This window comes from Pelophylax lessonae (genome assembly GCF_965119305.1).
Source record: "Pelophylax lessonae genome assembly, chromosome: 9".
NCBI lineage: Eukaryota > Metazoa > Chordata > Amphibia > Anura > Ranidae > Pelophylax > Pelophylax lessonae.
In genome coordinates, this window is record NC_138776.1 from 256,069,823 (window position 1) to 256,089,567 (window position 19,745).

At 43.8% G+C, this 19,745-nt stretch overlaps 1 pseudogene across 1 annotated transcript; it reads right to left on the reverse strand.

Annotated features, from left to right (window-relative positions):
• Nucleotides 1-7,492: 7,492 nt before the first annotated feature.
• On the reverse strand, nucleotides 7,493-15,365 carry LOC309564393 (gastrula zinc finger protein XlCGF66.1-like; annotated as a pseudogene). Its single transcript has 4 exons — nucleotides 15,338-15,365; nucleotides 14,763-14,897; nucleotides 11,258-11,401; nucleotides 7,493-7,708 (listed from the first exon to the last, which is right to left on the reverse strand). The product of its transcript is annotated as a gastrula zinc finger protein XlCGF66.1-like (transcript).
• Nucleotides 15,366-19,745: the final 4,380 nt, after the last annotated feature.

Here is a 19,745-nt window from a genome sequence, read left to right on the forward strand (position 1 = left end):
TGACTGACATTTTTGACACTTTTGGGGGTACCAGTGACATTACTACAGTAATCAGTGCTATACATATGCACTGTTACTGTAAAAATGACACTGGCAGGGAAGGGGTTAACCTTATTGGAGAAGGAGGGGTTAAGTGTGTCCCTAGGGGCGTGATTCTAACTGTGAAGGGATGTGGCTGTTTGTGTAACAACAGAGAAATACGATCCTACATAGCAGGACCGTATGATCTCTGCACTTACACAGGGGAGAATGACAGGCGGCTTTGTTTACATTAGCCACCTGCCTTTCTTCCTCTGTACCGGACGATCGCGAGTGACCGGCGGACATTGGGTCTGACGGTCACACACGTGGACATGTTAGGGAGCGAGCGGGGGCGGAAGCGCCTCCGGCAGCACGCACTCGCCCCCTAGAGGCTCACAGGCTAGTGACCTACCCATACGTCACTTTGCCTGTGAGGGGCTGACTGCCGCCGTAAATAGTCGTGCGGCAGTCGGCAAGTGGTTAAGAACTTTATTTGTCAAGATTTCACCATACTATTTGGACTTGTAATATTTTGCAATTTTTGTTGATTTTTTTTCATAAGGGGGTTACACCATTATTCATAAATGCAGCCAAACTGTTTTTTTTTTTTTTTTTTAATATCATTCTTTTATACTCTTTGTTTAAAAAATCTGAAATAGGATCGGTTGAAAAAGGATCGACCAAATAGAATTTTGTGTGAAGAATAGCTGGTTGTTAAGGATAAGGTCTGGAAGGCAACCCCACCTCCTTAACAACTGATGACTCGTCAGCTGTCAGCGGGCTTCCCTGCGGAGAGAGGAAATGTAAACAAAAGAATACCGGCAATAGACAATTCAAAATAAAAATAGTGTGGGGTCCCCCCCAATCCATACCAGGCCCCTCAGGCCTGGTATAGATTTTAAGGGGAACCCCCAATTTTATTTTTAAAAAAACAGTGTAGGCCCCTCCCCTAAAATCCATACGAGAGCCTTATCCTAGCATGCAGCCCGGCATGTCAGAAAAGGAAAGGGGGGGGACAAGTGAGCGCCCCCCCCCCCTTCCCAGTCAGCTCCATAACAACCAGCTATTCTTCACACCGAATTGGATTTGGTTGATAATTTTTGACTGGTCCGAATTCAATCATTACGAAAATTCGGAATACGGTAGAAAATGAATAAAGTAAACTAAATTATATGAATTTCAACAAAATTTGTTACTATTTAATTCAGAGTTTCGGATAGATCCAAATCCCTGAATAACCAAAAATTTGTCCGTATTTACATTTACACCTAAACAAATTGCATACGTCTAGTGAGCACTATGATGTGTTTGTTTCTTTTCTCCGCTACTCTGGATATACGAGATGTGATGCTGGATTTAATCCGTCCATGTTCATGAAGTGTTATTGAGGAGGAATGGTGGAACCCTCTCTTTTCATCATGATTGTGTATAAACCTTGTTTATTAGGAGGTCTAAAAATCTGAGGCGAGCAATATAGGCGCATAGGTGTATTGGGTGAATATTTTTCTTGTGGATTCACTACATATAAATTGTTTTTGAGATTTCACTTTTCTATGAAGTTGGAACTTAATTGTTTTGGGACTGTCTATATCAAAATACATAAATTTTTATAGTTTCTTTGTGTATTTTTCATATTGAAGGTGTTTTCTTCTAATTTATTAGTGCTGCATTATTTTTTATTTTTTTATTTTTACGTGGTTATCGTGTCCTTATTTACCTCTATCAGGATGTTCAGAACATAATCAATTTATTGTCTGATTACACATAACCTACTACATAGAACACGTAACAATAACTCATCCTCAGAGTGTTGCTAATACTGAAACAAGTAATCGTGATCAGTGGTAAAAAAAAAAAAAACAAGAGAGTCCATACTATGGCTTACCAATGAGAACTTTATTTTATTGCTGTCACGTAATGCATATCTTTATATCTTTATGTAACCTAAGAAAGAAGGACTATCTGAGTCCCCACCATGGTTGCCTAAGAACTTTGGTAAGGTGGAAATCCAGCCTAAGCTTTAATATCCAACAAGAACTCCCGCCATTGTTCCCAGAGAACTGCTCTAAATAAAAATGGAAGTCCAGTGCAAGAATGAAGGACAGCCTGAGACCCCACCATTGTTCATAGAGAACTTCTCTAAATAAAATGGAAGTCCATGGCAAGAACGAAGTACAATCCAAAACCCCACCATTGTTCCTAGAGAACTTCTCTAAATAAAATGAAAGTCCAGTGGAAAAATGAAGAACAGCCTGAGACCCCACCATTGTTCCTAGAGAACTTCTCTAAATAAAATGGAAGTCCAGTGGAAGAAATAAGTACAGTCCAAAACCCCACCATTGTTCCTAGAGAACTTCTCTAAATAAAATGGAAGTCCAGTGGAAAAAATGAAGAACAGCATGAGACCCCACCATTGTTCCTAGAGAACTTCTCTAAATAAAATGGAAGTCCAGTGGAAGAACGAAGTACAGTCCAAAACCCCACCATGGTTCCTAGAGAACTTCTCTAAATAAAATGGAAGTCCAGTGGAAGAACGAAGTACAATCTGAGACTCCACCATTGTTCCTAGAGAACTTCTCTAAATAAAAAAGAAGTCCAGCGCAAGAACGAAGGACAGTCCAAGACCCTACCATTGTACCTAGAGAACTTCTCTAAATAAAATGGAAGTCCAGTGCAAGAACGAAGTACAGTCCAAAACCCCACCATTGTTCCTAGAGAACTTCTCTAAATAAAATGTAAGTCCAGTCGAAGAACGAAGTACAATCTGAGACTCCACCATTGTTCCTAGAGAACTTCTCTAAATAAAAAAGAAGTCCAGCGCAAGAACGAAGGACAGTCCAAGACCCTACCATTGTTCCTAGAGAACTTCTCTAAATAAAATAGAAGTCCAGCGCAAGAACGAAGGACAGTCCAAGACCCCACCATTGTTCCTAGAGAACTTCTCTAAATAAAATGGAAGTCCAGCGGAAAAATGAAGAACAGCCTGAGACCCCACCATTGTTCCTAGAGAACTTCTCTAAATAAAAAAGAAGTCGAGCGCAAGAACGAAGGACAGTCCAAGACCCCACCATTGTTCCTAAAATAACTTCTCTAAATAAAATAGAAGTTCAGTGGAAAAACAAAGTACAGTCTGAGACCCCACCATAGTTCCTAGAGAATGTTGGAAATTAAAATGGAAATCCAACCAACACTTTTAGAATTTTTCACAGACCGGAGAAAGTGAAAACCCTTGTAGGGTTGTTATTATCTGTATCCCTTTTGAAGAAATTTCTCTGACTTCTCATTCCAGCAACAACTATGATTAGGACTTGAAATCTCTCCAGTGGGGATATATACGGCCATTAAAATCATATCAAACTCTACTAAATAATAAACAGTTCTATAGATACCTGTACACTTGTTGGAGGGATCCCCCTCAATTCTTGTCTGCATTACACAAAGGAAGAGGAGGAGAAACCTCAGAACGGAGAAGGGAAAAAAATTTGAATTGAAAGCAACATGAGCAATATGAAGATGTACAATAAATTATAAATCAAAAAATGAATTTATTGTAAGTAATGGAATTAAAACAGCAATAAAAAACTAAAATATTCCATATAGGTTGGCTAATCCTTTCAGAATGCCTCAGCTTTATCGTAGGATTGTTCTACGGACATATTGATTCAGCCTATGAACTTCCACCATCTGTTTCTCAGTGGTCTCCTGTGGTGTGTGTTCTCTGGTGAAGAATTAGAGTCACTTTCTGTGCAAAACATTTGCCGCATTCTGAACAGGAAAATGGCTTCTCGCCGGTGTGAATTCTCATGTGCTTATCACGGTTTCCTTTACTAGGAAAGCATTTGCCGCACTCAGAACAGGAGAAGGGCTTCTCTCCGGTGTGGACTATCTGGTGAGTTTTTAGCTGTGATTTCTGGATGAAAGACTTTCCGCACTCAGAACATGAGAAGGGCTTTTCTCCGGTGTGGATTCTCTGGTGTTGAACGATTTTCCAACTGTCTTTAAAGGACTTCTTGCAACATGAAAAAGGTGGTTCCCCGGTGTGAATTTTTTGGTGTGCAACCAGATCACATTTTCTTTTAAATGATTTTTCACAGTTAGGACAAGGGAAGATTCCTTTACTGGTGTGACCCTTCTGATGGACATGGAGGTCAGATTTTTTCTCAAATGACTTGCTACACTCGGAACATGGCAATGAAGCCTTATTTTCATGAAGTTCCACATGCTGATCAAGACAATGGCCTTGGGTATTGTGTGTTCTCTGATGGAGAATCAGTGTCACTTTCTGCGCAAAACAGTTGCCGCATTCCGGACAGGAAAACGGCTTCTCACCAGTGTGGATTCTCATGTGGTTATCACGGCTCCCTTTACTGGAGAAGCCCTTTCCACACTCGGAACAGGGAAAGGGCTTTTCACCGGTGTGGACTCTCTGGTGTTGAATGAGATTTGATTTCTTTATGAAGGACTTCTCACACTCGGAACACGAAAAACGTTTTCCACTGATGTTAGTTCTTTGATTTCCAACTAGGTCATGATTTTTAATTCTTGATTTTTCACAATCCTGAAAAGGATCTTGAGAAGATTCCTCGGAATAAGAAGGATCTGATGGTTGCTCTTCACTGTGAATTCTTGATTGGCCATTTGAGATAATGGTATGTGTTTTATTTTTAGTGTTCTCAGAATTAAACTGATCTTTTGATTTTACCATGCGATTAAGTTTGTGATGTATATTTTGAGTAGTAATCCTTTCTCCTGGGGAATATTGTGTCATGCCATTATCATCTTTGTTATAATGTGCAGATAAAATAAGACATCCCTCTGGTGTATTCCAGGCATTGGGTCCTCCTGTGGAAATTTTTTAGTAATATTAATAAATAGCACAATTGTTTATGTTTTGTATTTGATAGTTATTTAGGTTGGTCTAAGAGTCAAATGTTCCCCAAACAGAAGTCAGATAGGATGTATAATGCAACCTAAGAACCTACAGTGGACTAGGTGAAGGTTCACATACACTCATTACTATGCTATGTTGAGGAAAATCAATTGACCCTCCTTCACCTCATTTGTTAGGAACATGACAATATATTGAGGAATGGAGATGGACCTTTCATATGGAGTTGGGCCCTTTATATGGTGTATAATATTTCCTCCTCGTTTGTTGGGAACATGATGTTATATTGAGGACTGGAGGTGGACCTTCCATATGGTGTAGAGCATCTCCTCCTCATTTGTTGGGAACATGACGTTATATTGAGGAATGGAGATGGACCTTTCATATGGTGTACAGTATCTCCTTGATTGTTGAGAACATGACATTATATTGAGGAATGGACTTGGACCTTTCATATGGTGTACAGTATCTCCTCCTCATTTGTTGGAAATATGACAAAATATTGAGGGATGGAGTTGGACCTTTCATATTGTCTACAGTACCTTCTACTCATTTGTTGGGAACATGACGCTATATTAAAGAATGGAGATGGACCTTTCATATGGTGTACAGTATCTCCTCCTCATTTGTTGGGAACATGACGTTATTTTGAGGGATGGAGTTGGTCCTTTCATATGGTCTACAGTACCTTCTACTCATTTGTTGGGAACATGACGTTATATTGAGGAATGGAGATGGACCTTTCATATGGTGTACAATATCTCCTCCTCATTTGTTGGGAACATGACGTTATATTGAGGAATGGAGATGAACCTTTCATATGGAGTTGGGCCCTTTATATGGTGTATAATATTTCCTCCTCGTTTGTTGGGAACATGATGTTATATTGAGGACTGGAGGTGGACCTTCCATATGGTGTAGAGCATCTCCTCCTCATTTGTTGGGAACATGACGTTATATTGAGGAATGGAGATGGACCTTTCATATGGTGTACAGTATCTCCTTGATTGTTGAGAACATGACATTATATTGAGGAATGGACTTGGACCTTTCATATGGTGTACAGTATCTCCTCCTCATTTGTTGGAAATATGACAAAATATTGAGGGATGGAGTTGGACCTTTCATATTGTCTACAGTACCTTCTACTCATTTGTTGGGAACATGACGCTATATTAAAGAATGGAGATGGACCTTTCATATGGTGTACAGTATCTCCTCCTCATTTGTTGGGAACATGACGTTATTTTGAGGGATGGAGTTGGTCCTTTCATATGGTCTACAGTACCTTCTACTCATTTGTTGGGAACATGACGTTATATTGAGGAATGGAGATGGACCTTTCATATGGAGTTGGGCCCTTTATATGATGTATAATATTTCCTCCTCGTTTGTTGGGAACATGATGTTATATTGAGGACTGGAGGTGGACCTTCCATATGGTGTAGAGTATCTCCTCCTCATTTGTTGGGAACATGACGTTATATTGAGGAATGGAGATGGACCTTTCATATGGTGTACAGTATCTCCTTGATTGTTGAGAACATGACATTATATTGAGGAATGGACTTGGACCTTTCATATGGTGTACAGTATCTCCTCCTCATTTGTTGGAAATATGACAAAATATTGAGGGATGGAGTTGGACCTTTCATATGGTCTACAGTACCTTCTACTCATTTGTTGGGAACATGACGCTATATTAAAGAATGGAGATGGACCTTTCATATGGTGTACAGTATTTCCTCCTCATTTGTTGGGAACATGACGTTATTTTGAGGGATGGAGTTGGACCTTTCATATGGTGTACAGTACCTTCTACTCATTTGTTGGGAACATGACGTTATATTGAGGAATGGAGATGGACCTCTCATATGGTGTACAGTATCTCAACCTAATTTGTTGGGAACATGACGGTATATTGAGGAATGGAGATGGACCTTTCATATGGTGTACAGTATCTCCATTGCATGAAATTTGGTATAGATACACTGGATTTTTTTTCCGTCATATCACAACAAGCCAGTTTTATTCTTTCAAAGAACAGCACACCCTGTCTAAATTTTTGTTTGACAATTTGCTGATTTTTTATCAGTTTTGGTTAATCTGCATACCTCAACCTAATGAAAATAAAATTGAAATGTGAAAGAGTTCTCATAAAATAAAAATGCAAAGTGTTGAGTTTTCTATTTACAATACCAACCTGTGTTGACATCTAGAGAAGATTCCTGCTTGGTCATTGTCACCATTAATTCACCTTCATTTATAGACAACTGATCATCTATTACATACATCTCCTCTTCCTCTTTAACCTCAATTTGTATACCCATCACTTCTTTCGCCTAAAATTACAAAATTATTATGAGCACTACTATCTGGAGAAGAATATAATCGAATACAGTTTAGAGACAAGTTTGAATCTGACAGTCCAACCTACCTGATGATGGTGAGGGATGGTGTGACCTTCCTGTGTGGAATCCCGGGAATACAGAAGACGGGGACATCTCTCTGGTGGGTTCCCATTACTGGATCCATCTGTAGGAAACACACACACTGACTGAATACATTGTTTCTATGTGTTTATCAGATGATGGGGGATCTAGGTAGACCCTCCGTACTGCTCTCTCCTTTACAATAAAGTCTCCTCTTACCCGGTGATGTGAGGGGCGGCTGATTCTTCATCATGATGTCCTTGTAGAGATCCTTGTGTCCTTCTAAATACACCAACTCCTTCATCACATCCTCCTCTTCTTTTATCTCTTCTTTGATACTAACTATAAAATTGCTCCATTTTCCACTCTGAATATAAATGTGAAACAAAGTATCAATAATGCTTCCTTCTACTCTTCGATGTAGAAACCTTGATTCTTTAAAGAGATTGTTGACCTTTTTAGTTTTTAAATAACAATCATGTTATATTTACTTGCTCTGTGCAATGGTTTTGCACAGAGCAGTCTCTTACCTCCTCTTCTGGGGTCCCCTGCTGACACTATCCACTCCTCCTGTCCTCGGAGTGCCCCTATAACAAGCCAATTGCTCAATCGGGCTGTTTGCATCCATAGACACACATGGCAGGGCCCCCCCCCCACTCCCTCTTCATAGGACTTGATTGACAGCAGCAAGAGCCAATGGTTCACACTACTGCTGTTCTATGAATCCAGGAAAGGATGCATCTGGGATTGGTGCTGCAGCCATCTAGGTGAGTATGTATGCTTGTTGTTTTGGATTCCCAAACTTCTCTTTTAATCACTTGACCTCCAGAAGATTTACCCCCTTAATGACCAGGCCATTTTTTGCGATCCGGCACTGCATTATATTAACTGACAATTGCGCAGCCGTGCGGCGCTGTACCCAAACAACATAATGTCCTTTTTTTCCCAAAAATAGAGCTTTCTCTGTGTCCAATCACAGCGGGAGCGGGCAGGGCCGGTGCTAGACTATTTTACACCCTAGGCAAGACCAGCTACTTGCGCCCCCCCAAAAAAATAAATAAAAAGGGAAAGGGTTTAAAAACTCCTCTATGTAATACCCAGTGACCCTGATCTGATGGTTCCTCCATGTTATGCTGTCATACCCAGTGACCCCCATATTCCTTCATGTCCTTATGTCCCTCTATATCACACCCAGGGACCCTGATGTTTTTCCATGTCACATCCTGGGACCCCAATATTCCTCAATGTCCTGCTGTCATACCCAGTGACGCCAATGTTCCTCTATGTCACACCAGGGGCCCCTGATGTTCCTCCATGTCATACTCAGAGAGACCCTGATGTTTTTACATGTCACACCTGGGGACATCAATCCCCCATGGCACATGAAGGGACCCCAATTTCTCAGGGCACACATGGTGACCCCGAACCCCTGTTACACCCAGTGACCCCCTATCCCCCATGTCACACCTGGTGACTCCGATTCACCATGGCAAACCTGGTGACCCCGATTCCATTTCACAGCAGGGATCCTCCATGTCACACCCGGGACCCCGATCCCCTGTTCTGGGGACACCCACTAGGCAGTATGAAGAGAGTGGTCCACACTCTGCCCTCCTTCACCATGATTCCTTTTCCCAGGACGCTCCTCTCCTGGACCACAGTGCTCACCACGGCTCCAACCGGCTCATGGTGGATGGAGAAGCAGCAGTCAGTGCCGAGCTCCGGCTCAGGTTCAGCTCTCCTCCGCTCCCTGCTTAATATCGACCCAGGGACGTGAACGGCTGCCCACCAGCTCAGTGCAGAGTATCACTTCCTGCTCGGGGTTTAGGCCACTCAGCTCCAGCCGAAGAGGATCATCATGCAGGCAGCACTCCGTGGGCTCCCTTCCTGCCTATTGGGGCCCCCCCAAACAGCGGTGGAAAGCCAAGGCCTGGTAGTTCTGCCACTGCCCCAGACACCTATCATCTTCCTCTGTCCCTTCTTCCTCGCCCACTGCCGCCTCTCCCCTCAGCTCACAAGGATCATTAATGATGGAGAGAGAGTGCCAACTCATGGCTGCGCCCCTAGGTGGCAATGCGCCCTAGGCGGCTGCCTAGTTTGCCTAGTGGAAGCACCGGCCCTGGGAGCGGGTCGCCGGCCAGATCACGTACTAGGTATATGATCTGACACAGAGCGGCTGCCCTGCCTCAGTATATGTGCGTGGGATCTTTTTTTTTTTTTTACTAGTAATGGCAGTGATCAGCGGCTTATAGCCGGTCTGCGATATTGCAGTGGACAATCGGACACTAACTGACACTTTTTGGGGACCAGTGACACTAATACAGTGATCTGTGCTAAAAAAATATGCACTGTCACTGTACTAATGACACTGGCTGGGAAGGGGTTAGCATCAGGGGCGATCAAATGGTTTAAGCATTTGTTACCCCAACACTTCATATTCCTGATATGTGCATGCTGTACCATGTACTTGTATGGGAAAGTCTCCTGTTCTCTTTATATTGCTTCCTTTGTGTGAAATCCCCGGTGTTCCTGCCAGTCCCTCTGCTTTCCTATTAAAATCAGAGCACACTCCCCGCTTCGGGTGGGGGTTTTGGTGGGCCCCCTTGCTGGCCAAGTGGTAGATGCCGGAGGGGATTCCTGTCCCCCTCCACTTGGGTGGGTGTTGCTGGACTACCCTCCACACGAACTCTTGTTTACAGCAATGCTGCACATGAATGAATAAGTATGGAAGATAAGACAACATACGAACCCAGGTTACATTATATGTTTATGCTTTGTGATAGTATGTTTTACACGAGGTTGTTCCCTGTACTACATAGTCCACATTTCTATTACTATCATGCAAATGTTTGTAGCATTGTTATTCCTTATTGTTCATGGCATACCTTTAAATAAAGAATTAAAAAAAAAAAAATCAGAGCACACCATGGTCAGTTCTCTAGCTGCGCTGGGAACACGGCCTGCTCTCCTGCAATGATCAGACTTCCTGACACGCCCCCACCCTGCACAGCTATTTATTGAGAAGATCAGTGTGCTGCTGTTTCTCTTTCTCCCAGCTCTTACGCAGCTGAGAACAGAGGAAATGTGATAAAAAAAGGGGGGGGGTATTTATACTGTTTTTTCATTTCTAAACAAAAACGTTTTGCCTTTCATTTCTATCTTAAACTGAATGGGTTGTTTTACAAAGTAATCGTTTACTACCGTGTGCCTAGCCTGTGCTTCCTCACTGTGGGGGAGGAGCTTTTACTATGGGAAGGCAGAGATCCATGTCTCTGCTTAGCAGGAACCACAGGATCAATACCTTCCCTACTGATAGAACAGCGATCTGCCTTGTTTACATATGCAGACCACCGTTCTGCCTGTGTACTGAACAGTCAACGGGTGCTGGCGGACATCGAGTCCGCAGTACCCGCCCCTGGGCTCCCGCTGTGTGTGATAACAATGAGAGCGGGTCGCCGACGGGGGCACATGTGCCCCAGACCCGGAAGTGTCAGATCACTTACTAGGTATGTGATCTGATACGGAGTAGCCGTCTTGCTGCAGTATATCTTCAGTGGGTGGTCAGGAAGTGGTAAGAACTATGGGTCCCAGTACAGCTGCCCATAGACAGGAATGGATGTGTGCACATCTGTTTGTGAGTTTACGCCAGTATTCATGTGTACAGCCTATGGGCATACTATCTGAATGCAAAAAAGCCAGCGTTCACGGAGTTTCTCTATATGCAGGTGTCTGCAAGTACTGGCATGTACCGCGTACAGCCCACTCAATGGATGGCTGTACATAGCACCGGGTGTGCAAATACACCTGTATGCATGGAGCCTTATAGGAACCTGACACACACAATGATACAGTCACCATCCAGACACATCCCTTGTCTGTTACTGGATAATGTCCCAGAATGCCCGGCACCACTCACCTCTCCTGACAGGAGTTCAATGATCTTCTGGCTGACTTCTAGGATCTTCTGCTCATTGTTTCTTTCTGGAACCAGTAAGGAATGTAGAGGAACCACAATGGGGTTCTGACCATCTCCAGAGGTCTTCTTTGCAACTATATTATCCTGTGGAGAGAGATCAGCAATTACTATATATATTTCCCAGCATCAGAAACTGCAACTTGCTGCCATCATCGTCTGTCTTTATTATGAATCCGTCGATGGCATCTCTGTTTCAGAAGTAATGATATTTCATTTGTTTATTAGTGTTACTAAAGCCATGAACCTGCATTCACTATATCTGGTCTCCCCAGGAGCCTGCATTCACTATATCTGGTCTACCAAGGACTCTGCATTCACTACATCTGCTCTCCCCAGGAGCCTGCATTCCTTATATCTTCTCTCCCGCCTGCATTCACTATATCTGCTCTCCCCAGGTCCCTGCATTCGCTATATCTGCTCTCCCCAGGAGCCTGCATTCACTATATCTGCTCTCCCCAGGAGCCTGCATTCACTATATCTGCTTTCCCCAGGACCCTGCATTCACTATATCTGCTCTCCCCAGGAGCCTGCATTCGCTATATCTGCTCTCCTCAGGAGCCTGCATTCACTTTATCTGGTCTCCCCAGGAGCCTGCATTCACTATATCTGGTCTCCCCAGGAGCCTGCATTCACTATATCTGGTCTCCCCAGGAGCCTGCATTCACTATATCTGGTCTACCAAGGACTCTGCATTCACTACATCTGGTCTCCCCAGGAGCCTGCATTTGTTATATCTGCTCCCCCTAGGAGCCTGCATTCACTACATCTGCTCTCCCCAGGAGCCGGCATTCTTTATATCTGCTCTCCCTAGGAGCCTGCATTCCTTATATCTGGTCTTCCCAGGAGCCTGCATTCACTATATCTGCTCTTCCCAGGAGCCTGCATTCACTATATCTGCTCTCCCCAGGACCCTGCATTCACTATATCTGCTCTCCCCAGGAGCCTGCATTCGCTATACTGTATCTGGTCTCCCCAGGAGCCTGCATTCACTATATCTGGTCTCCCACAGTACGCAGAACATGGAAATGCAATTATTTTAGTAAATACCTTTTATCATCAGCAGTATATAGCAGTCTTATGACTTCTATCAGTGTCTGGGTAAAACTTGTAGGAGGAGTTTTCATTCTCCTCTGAAAGTCCTATGAGACTGCATGAGGCCTGACCCTCTCTGTCTGGACAATGCTGATTGGCCCTGTGCTAATCACATGCACACTCCCAAAAAATCTCCCCCTAAGTACTATCAGGAGATGGATTGGGGACTGTGGGAGAACGGGAGGATCAAAGAAGACAGGATCAAAAAACAGCCTTTTTTACACAATGCGAAGGATTAACACCTTAGGTTCCACAGTGAGTATACCAAGCATGCTTTACTGCAAATACAGACTGAGATTACTTTTGTGGGCTTAGTAACACTTTAACAGTATATATAGCAGCGACAATTTACATTTTCATCAGTTCTACCCTCAAGGAGCTTTAGGTTGCTAATTCAAATACACGCTGTATACTAACAACCCTAAAGTGGAAGTAAAGTCTATTTTTGCAGGTAAGCCTATAATAAGGCTTACCTGTAGGTACAGTGAATATCTCCTAAACCTTCACTATTTAGGAGTTAGTCACACTGCATGCAGCAGGTGATGTCACCGGCGTATGCGCTCTGAAGGGTAGGAATACCCGTGCTGGCCCCTCAGAGCCCCGCGCCGCTGGCCGTGACTCCCGCGCGTGACGTCATCGTGGCGCAGCCAATAAAATAGCGGCTGAACCCTGAAGAAAGACCAGGTGAAGATGGAAGCCCTCTCAGCAGTGACAGGGCGCCACAGGAGGGCTTAGTTCTAAGGTAAATACCTTGCAGGGTTAAAAATAAATAAATAGTGCGGTTTACTAACGCTAAGACTGCCAACTTAAGACAGGAGCTAATTAACCGAACACCAAGTCTTTAGAGCGTGGGAGGAAACCAGAGTACCAACACTGGCACAAGCAGAACATGCAAAGTCCATGCGGGTAATGCCATGGTCGGGATTTGAAACAGCAACCTTATCGCTGTTAACCACTTGCCGACTGCTCACTAGAGCTCTACTGCGGCAAAGTGGTTCGTTATCGTTTGGCGACGTAGACCTACGTCGCCAGACACTCCCCTTTCTCGGCGGCTGGCGTGCGCCGCCGGAGGCTCGCTCCCGCTGTATTCAGTCACAGCGGGAGTCGGGCCAGGGGAGGAGCAGCAGCGATCGCCGCTGCTCTTCCCCGATCGTCGGGGAATCGAGTGTGGAGATCCGCCAGCCTGTGTAAACAAAGCGGGGGGATCTCCTAAGTGACAGGCAGGGTCAGATTGCAGGGTTCAGCATAGTTGAACATGCGATCTGTCCTTGTGTCACTCAGTCACCTCCCCCCACACACGTCAGTAAGCACCAGGCATACATTAACCCCTCCCTCTCCAATAAAATTAACCCCTTCCATGCCAGTGTCATTTTTAAAGTAACAGTGCATATGTATAGCACTGATTACTGTAGTAATGTCTCTGGTACCCCCAAAAGTGTCAAAAATGTCAGTCAAGGGTCCGATCTGTCCACCGCAATGTCGCAGTCCTGCAAAAAAAAAAAAATCGCAGATCGCCGCCATTACTCGCTAAAAAAAAAAACACAAAAATCTTTCCCTTAGTTAGTAAATGCAATAACTTTTGCGCAAACCAATCAAAATACGCTTATTGTGATTTTTTTTTTCCAAGCATAGGTAGCAGAAAACAAATTGGCCAAAAATTTAAAAAAAATTTGATTTTTACATTTTTTTGGGGGGGGGGGGGGGATTTCATATAAAAAAAATGTGAAAAATATTGTTATTTTTTCAAAATTGACGCTCTTTTTTTGTTTATAGCGCAAAAAGTAAAAATCGCACAGGTGATCAAATACCACCAAAAGAAAGCTCTATTTGTGGGAAAAAAAGGACGTAAATTTAGTTTGGGTACAGCGTCGCACGACCGCGCAATTGTCAGTTAAAGTCGCACAGTGCCGAATCGCAAAAAGTGGCCTGGACGTAAGACAGCAAAATCCTCCGGTGGTAAAGTGGTTAAACAGAAGTGCTCACCTCTACACTATTGTGCTAACCAGGTTTGCTCTTAAAAAAAAAAAAAAGCCCAAATTTTAAGAAAAGAAAATTCAGGAAAATAAGTCACCCTGACAATATAGCAGCTTGTCAGCAAATAAAAATCTTGAGAAACAAAAAAGTTTGCAATAACCAGCTGTCAGTAACACAAATTCTGGAAAATTTTGTTTTGTAACTTTTTGGTAAAAAACAAAAAAAAAAAACAAAGAAAAAAAGAATTACATTAATCCATTTGGGATTCCAAACAATTTGTTTAGAGAAATGTTGCAAATAAACATAGTCACCCAAAAATATGTCCATTAGACACTTTGCAGTGATTTATAAAAACTGTGTTTCCCGGAATCCTCCTCACCTCCCCGGTCAGCAGGTAGATGATCTCCAGGGTGAGCTGTAATATCCTCTCCGTCAGGTTGGTGCAGTTTGCCTCCATTGCTCCCAACTCTGTTCCATTCGCTTCCTGCAACAATAGTGCCCATCCCCCCAAATGCTTGGCATCATGTATAAAAGGATCTTCAGTGATTGGTTCTTTTCGGCCATTTTGTTGTAGCCCAGCAGACCTGAAGGAACATGATGTTCATTGTAAAATAATGCTGAAACCTGAGGACCTCTATTCATGAAATCCACCAAATATTGCCATCTGATGGGAGCAGGATGAATTTCTAAGACACGTGACATGTTCCTTTAGTTGTATGCCAACATGTCTTTACATATGAACTACAATAATATGGCTGCCCCCGGGGCTTATCCTCACTGACTACCTAAAGCAGCCATTCTCAACCTTTTTAACATGGGGGAACCCTTGAAATAACTTTCCAGTCTCTTTCCAGGGAACCCCTGCTAATCATTACTGTATCTAAAGCTCATGGTACATTAGCATGAAGATCTCAAGGTAGAATGCTGCTTTTTTAGGAAGAATCCTTTCCTTACAGATAGCTAAAAGATCATTGATTTCCATGGTTACTTATCTGAGAGGCAGATATTGTTCAATGCTCAAGGAAACCCTAGTAACTTCTGGAGGAAGCCTGGTCGAGGAAGGTTGACTACAGGAATGAGGTGAAAAGGGGTACCTAGTGCTCAAACCCTCTGCTGCCCCAATGACATCACCTTTACATTCGGAAGAGTTTTGCATACATGTGCTCCACAACAGAAATTATGTTTCTAGGGATCCCACTTTAAAGAGGATCCCCCCCCCCCCCAATTTACTTTTTCTGGGATAATTACCCAGCTTACTGGATCCAGCATTGTCCCTCTGACATCCTTCTGACATCCTTCTGTCAGCAGACACCGCACCGAATAGTACCCCATCATTGGTGTCATTTAGAGGAATAGTGCCCCATCATTGGTATCAGTGGGAGGAATAGTGCCCCATCATTGGTGTCAGTTTGAGGAATAGTGCCCCCTCATTGGTATCAGTGGGAGAAATAGTGCCCCATCGTTGGTATCAGTAGGAGGAATACTGCCCCATCATTGGTATCAGTGGGAGTAATAGTCCCCCATCATTGTTGTCATTTAGAGGAATAGTGCCCCATCATTGGTATCAGTGGGAGAAATAGTGCCCCATCATTGGTGTCAGTTTGAGGAATAGTGCCCCCTCATTGGTATCAGTGGGAGAAATAGTGCCCCATCGTTGGTATCAGTAGGAGGAATAGTGCCCCATCATTGGTATCAGTGGGAGTAATAGTCCCCTATCATTGGTGTCAGTGGGAATAGTGTCCCATCATTGGTGTCAGTGGGAGGAATAGTCCCCCCATCATTGGTGTCAGTGGGAGCCATAGTGTCCCATCATTTGTGTAAGTGGGAGGAATAGTGCCCCATCATTGGTGTCAGTGGGAGAAATAGCATCCCATCATCGGTATCAGTGGGAGGAATAGTGCCCCATCATTGGTGTCAGTGGGAGGAATAGTGCCTTTCATTGGTATCAGTGGGAGGAATAGTGCCCCATCGTTGGTATCAGTAGGAGGAATAGTGCCCCATCATTGGTATCAGTGGGAGGAATAGTCCCCCATCATTGGTGTCAGTGGGAATAGTGTCCCATCATTGGTGTCAGTGGGAGGAATAGTGTCCCATCATTGGTGTCAGTGGGAGGAATAGTGTCCCATCATTGGTGTCAGTGGGAGCCATAGTGTCCCATCATTGGTGTCAGTGGGAGAAATAGCATCCCATCATCGGTATCAGTGGGAGGAATAGTGTCCCATCATTGGTGTCAGTGGGAGGAATAGTGCCTCATCATTGGTGTCAGTGGGAGGAATAGTGCCTCATCATTGGTGTCAGTGGGAGGAATAGTGCCCGATCATTGGTGTCAGTGGGAGGAATAGTGCCTCATCATTGGTGTCAGTGGGAGGAATAGTGCCCCATCATTGGTATCAGTGGGAGGAATAGTGCCCCATCATTGGTGTCAGTGGGAGGAATAGTGCCCCCTCATTGGTATCAGTGGGAGGAATAGTGCCCCATCATTAGTATCAGTGGCAGGAATTAAGCCACACTGTTGGTGTCAGTGGTAAGAATAGTGCCTCGTATCATTGAGAGTGATAGTGCCCAAGGGCCGGATAAAGGCCAGCTTACCATCTGGTAAAGAGGTTTTATCTCTGTTTTTATTTGAAACCTGGAGCTCAGCAAGTAGGAGGCCTTGTAAAAATATTGGGGTAAGGTCACAATTTAACCTGTTCTACACTCCAGCATTAAGTCTTCTTCTCTGTGTGTGGCCCCCAGCTTCCTGCCCCAGCTGGTACTACAGAAAAGTATGGGAGTAGCACAGTCTTGAGGGCTAGAGTTGGGCTTCCTCAGTGTTCAAGTAACACCTCCACACAATAGCAGCCTGACCCCCTGCATTTCTTAGTGGCCTCTCACATTGCTTCTATGACCCCAGCATCTCCATGTGCTATCAGCCTCTCCTGTAGAGATAACCTTAGGCATCCACTAGACTCATCTCTGACACAAACTCCAAACTCCTTGTTTTTTGTACTCCAATGAGCTGCAGGACAGGTCACAGAAGCTGCGGGGCAAGACATAACCTGGCTCACAGTTCATTGGAATAAAAAAAGCAGGAGTTGGGAGTTGGGGTTAGAGATTCATTTGGAGGATGCCCAAGCTCTCCTCTACTCTCGTGTGATCCTTGTGTTCTCCACCCAGCATCCAGTCCTCCTTCACCACCGTGTCTCCCTCTGCACTCCAGTCAGCTACCTGCTCCTTTGCATCAGTGTTATTCCCCCACGTGTACTTTTGTTACCAACACCTCCCGCTTCACCAGAGCTCTAAGACCTGCCATGTCTTTATTAGCTAGTGCAACATCCCTTTTGACCAGCAGTCGCAGCATTTTCCAAATGTGTGTGCTAAGGTGGCTTACGTTGTATCTGGGGATGCTCTGGCCTGGGCCGCACCACTTAGGGAGAAATTGTATCCTAGAATTCCTAGATATTTTCTAGGTCTTTTTAAAGTCTTTGATGAGCACACTCAAACCAATGTTGGGGCACAAATGTTGGGACACCAATGTTGAGGCATGGTTCTTCCCAGTAACACCAATGATTTGGCTTTATTCTTCCCACCCATTGACACCAATGATGGGAACATTTTCTATTTCCAGTGGCCACAGTCTTGCCCCCCTAAAGTCTTAAGGACAGTAAACTGGCCCTTTGTTTAAAAAGTTTGGACAACCCTGGTCTATGCTATGGTTTATGAATAAGAACTTTATTTTATTGCTGTCACGTAATGCACATCTTCATGTAATGTAAAAACGAATGACAATCTGAGTCCCCAACATTGTTCCCTAAGAACTTCAGTAAATTGGAAGTCCACCCTTTTGACAGAATAGAGAAGGTGTGAGCCTCTGTCAGGTTATTGTTATATGTATCCCTGTTGAAGAAATTTCCCTGACTTTATATCTCATTCACAGAACGCCAAGGATGGGTCCTGTATGGGAGATCCTCTGGTGTCGAACTAGCTCCCAACTGTCTTTAAAGGACTTATTACAACACAAAAAAGGTGGTTCTCCGGTGTGAATTTTTTTTTGTGTGCAACCAGATCACATTTTCTTTTGAATGATTTCTCGCAGTCAGGGCAAGGGAAGATCTCCTCGCTGGTGGGACCCTTCTGATGGACGTGTTGTTCAGATATCTTCTCAAATGACTTGCCACACTCAGAACATGACTGTAAAGCCTTATTTTCACAAGGTTCTGCACGCTGATCAAGACCGTCGCCTTGGGTGGTGCAAGGTTATCATTATATGTATCTTTATATGTAGCTTTATACTGCTTTTTCCTGACTTTATATCCTATTTACAGAATGCCAAGGATGGGTCCTGGATGGTAGATATATATCACCATTATTTGGGTTCTGGTCCCTTTAGAGTGGCAACAGGAGAAACAGTTTGGAGTACTCAGGAATGCTCATTGTAGGAGGTGATCATTAAAAAAAGGCAAAACTGATTTCCCAGGATTGTTAGGTCCTGATAGGGCTCCTGAAATTCAAAGGCTTGGAGAGATCTTGGGTGGAAAAGAGCTTTCAACCCTGACTAGGGGTACTTTGGACTTGAAAGGGTTACCCACCCGTGACGGAGGGCTGCAAAGGGCAAGAAGCAGCCAGCAGCTGTCCATGAGGTCACTTTTGTGTGGGCTGTTTTTCTGCTAAGGTGCTTCTGGGCTCCTTCGGTTTTCTGGTCCCCTGTCGCAGGTGTGAACTTTAAACCCTGTAGTGGGACAGGTTTATGCATATGGCGAGCTGAAATTTAGTTTCCTTATTTTTGTACCAAAAGTTTGTGGATTTTTTTTTTTTTTTGGTTAAAGAAAAGCTGTTTTTCTTGACCTTTTGGAAAATAAAGACTGATTGCTTTTACAAACATGACTGGCTAGTGATCTGGGATCCCAAAATATCACACCTAGTGACAACTATCATCAGGACTGGAAGTCTCTCCAGTGGGAACATGTCTATTCATTAGAAGCAGATAAAACTCATCCTTAGGGCTCTTTCAGACGGCTGCTCCGCTTGTCCGCAAATCATCCTATTTTTTTGCGGATGATTTGCGGACATAATGTAAGTCAATGGCACTGCGGATGTCAGCGGAATACCATCCGCTGACATCCGATTTTCTTCCTTTCAGTTCTGTTCCGTTTTTTGGAACGGAACAGAACCCTATTTTTTCATCCGTTCAAAAAATGGAAAGGAAGGAAAATCGGATGTCAGCGATGTCATGCGCTGACATCCGCAATGCCATAGACTTAGATTATGTCCGTATATCATCCGCAAACAGATGGGATGATATGCGGGCACACGGAGCGGATGACAGAAATGTCATCCGCTCCGTGAAAAAAAAAAAAAGTCCCGCAGCGGAGCTTTCACACGG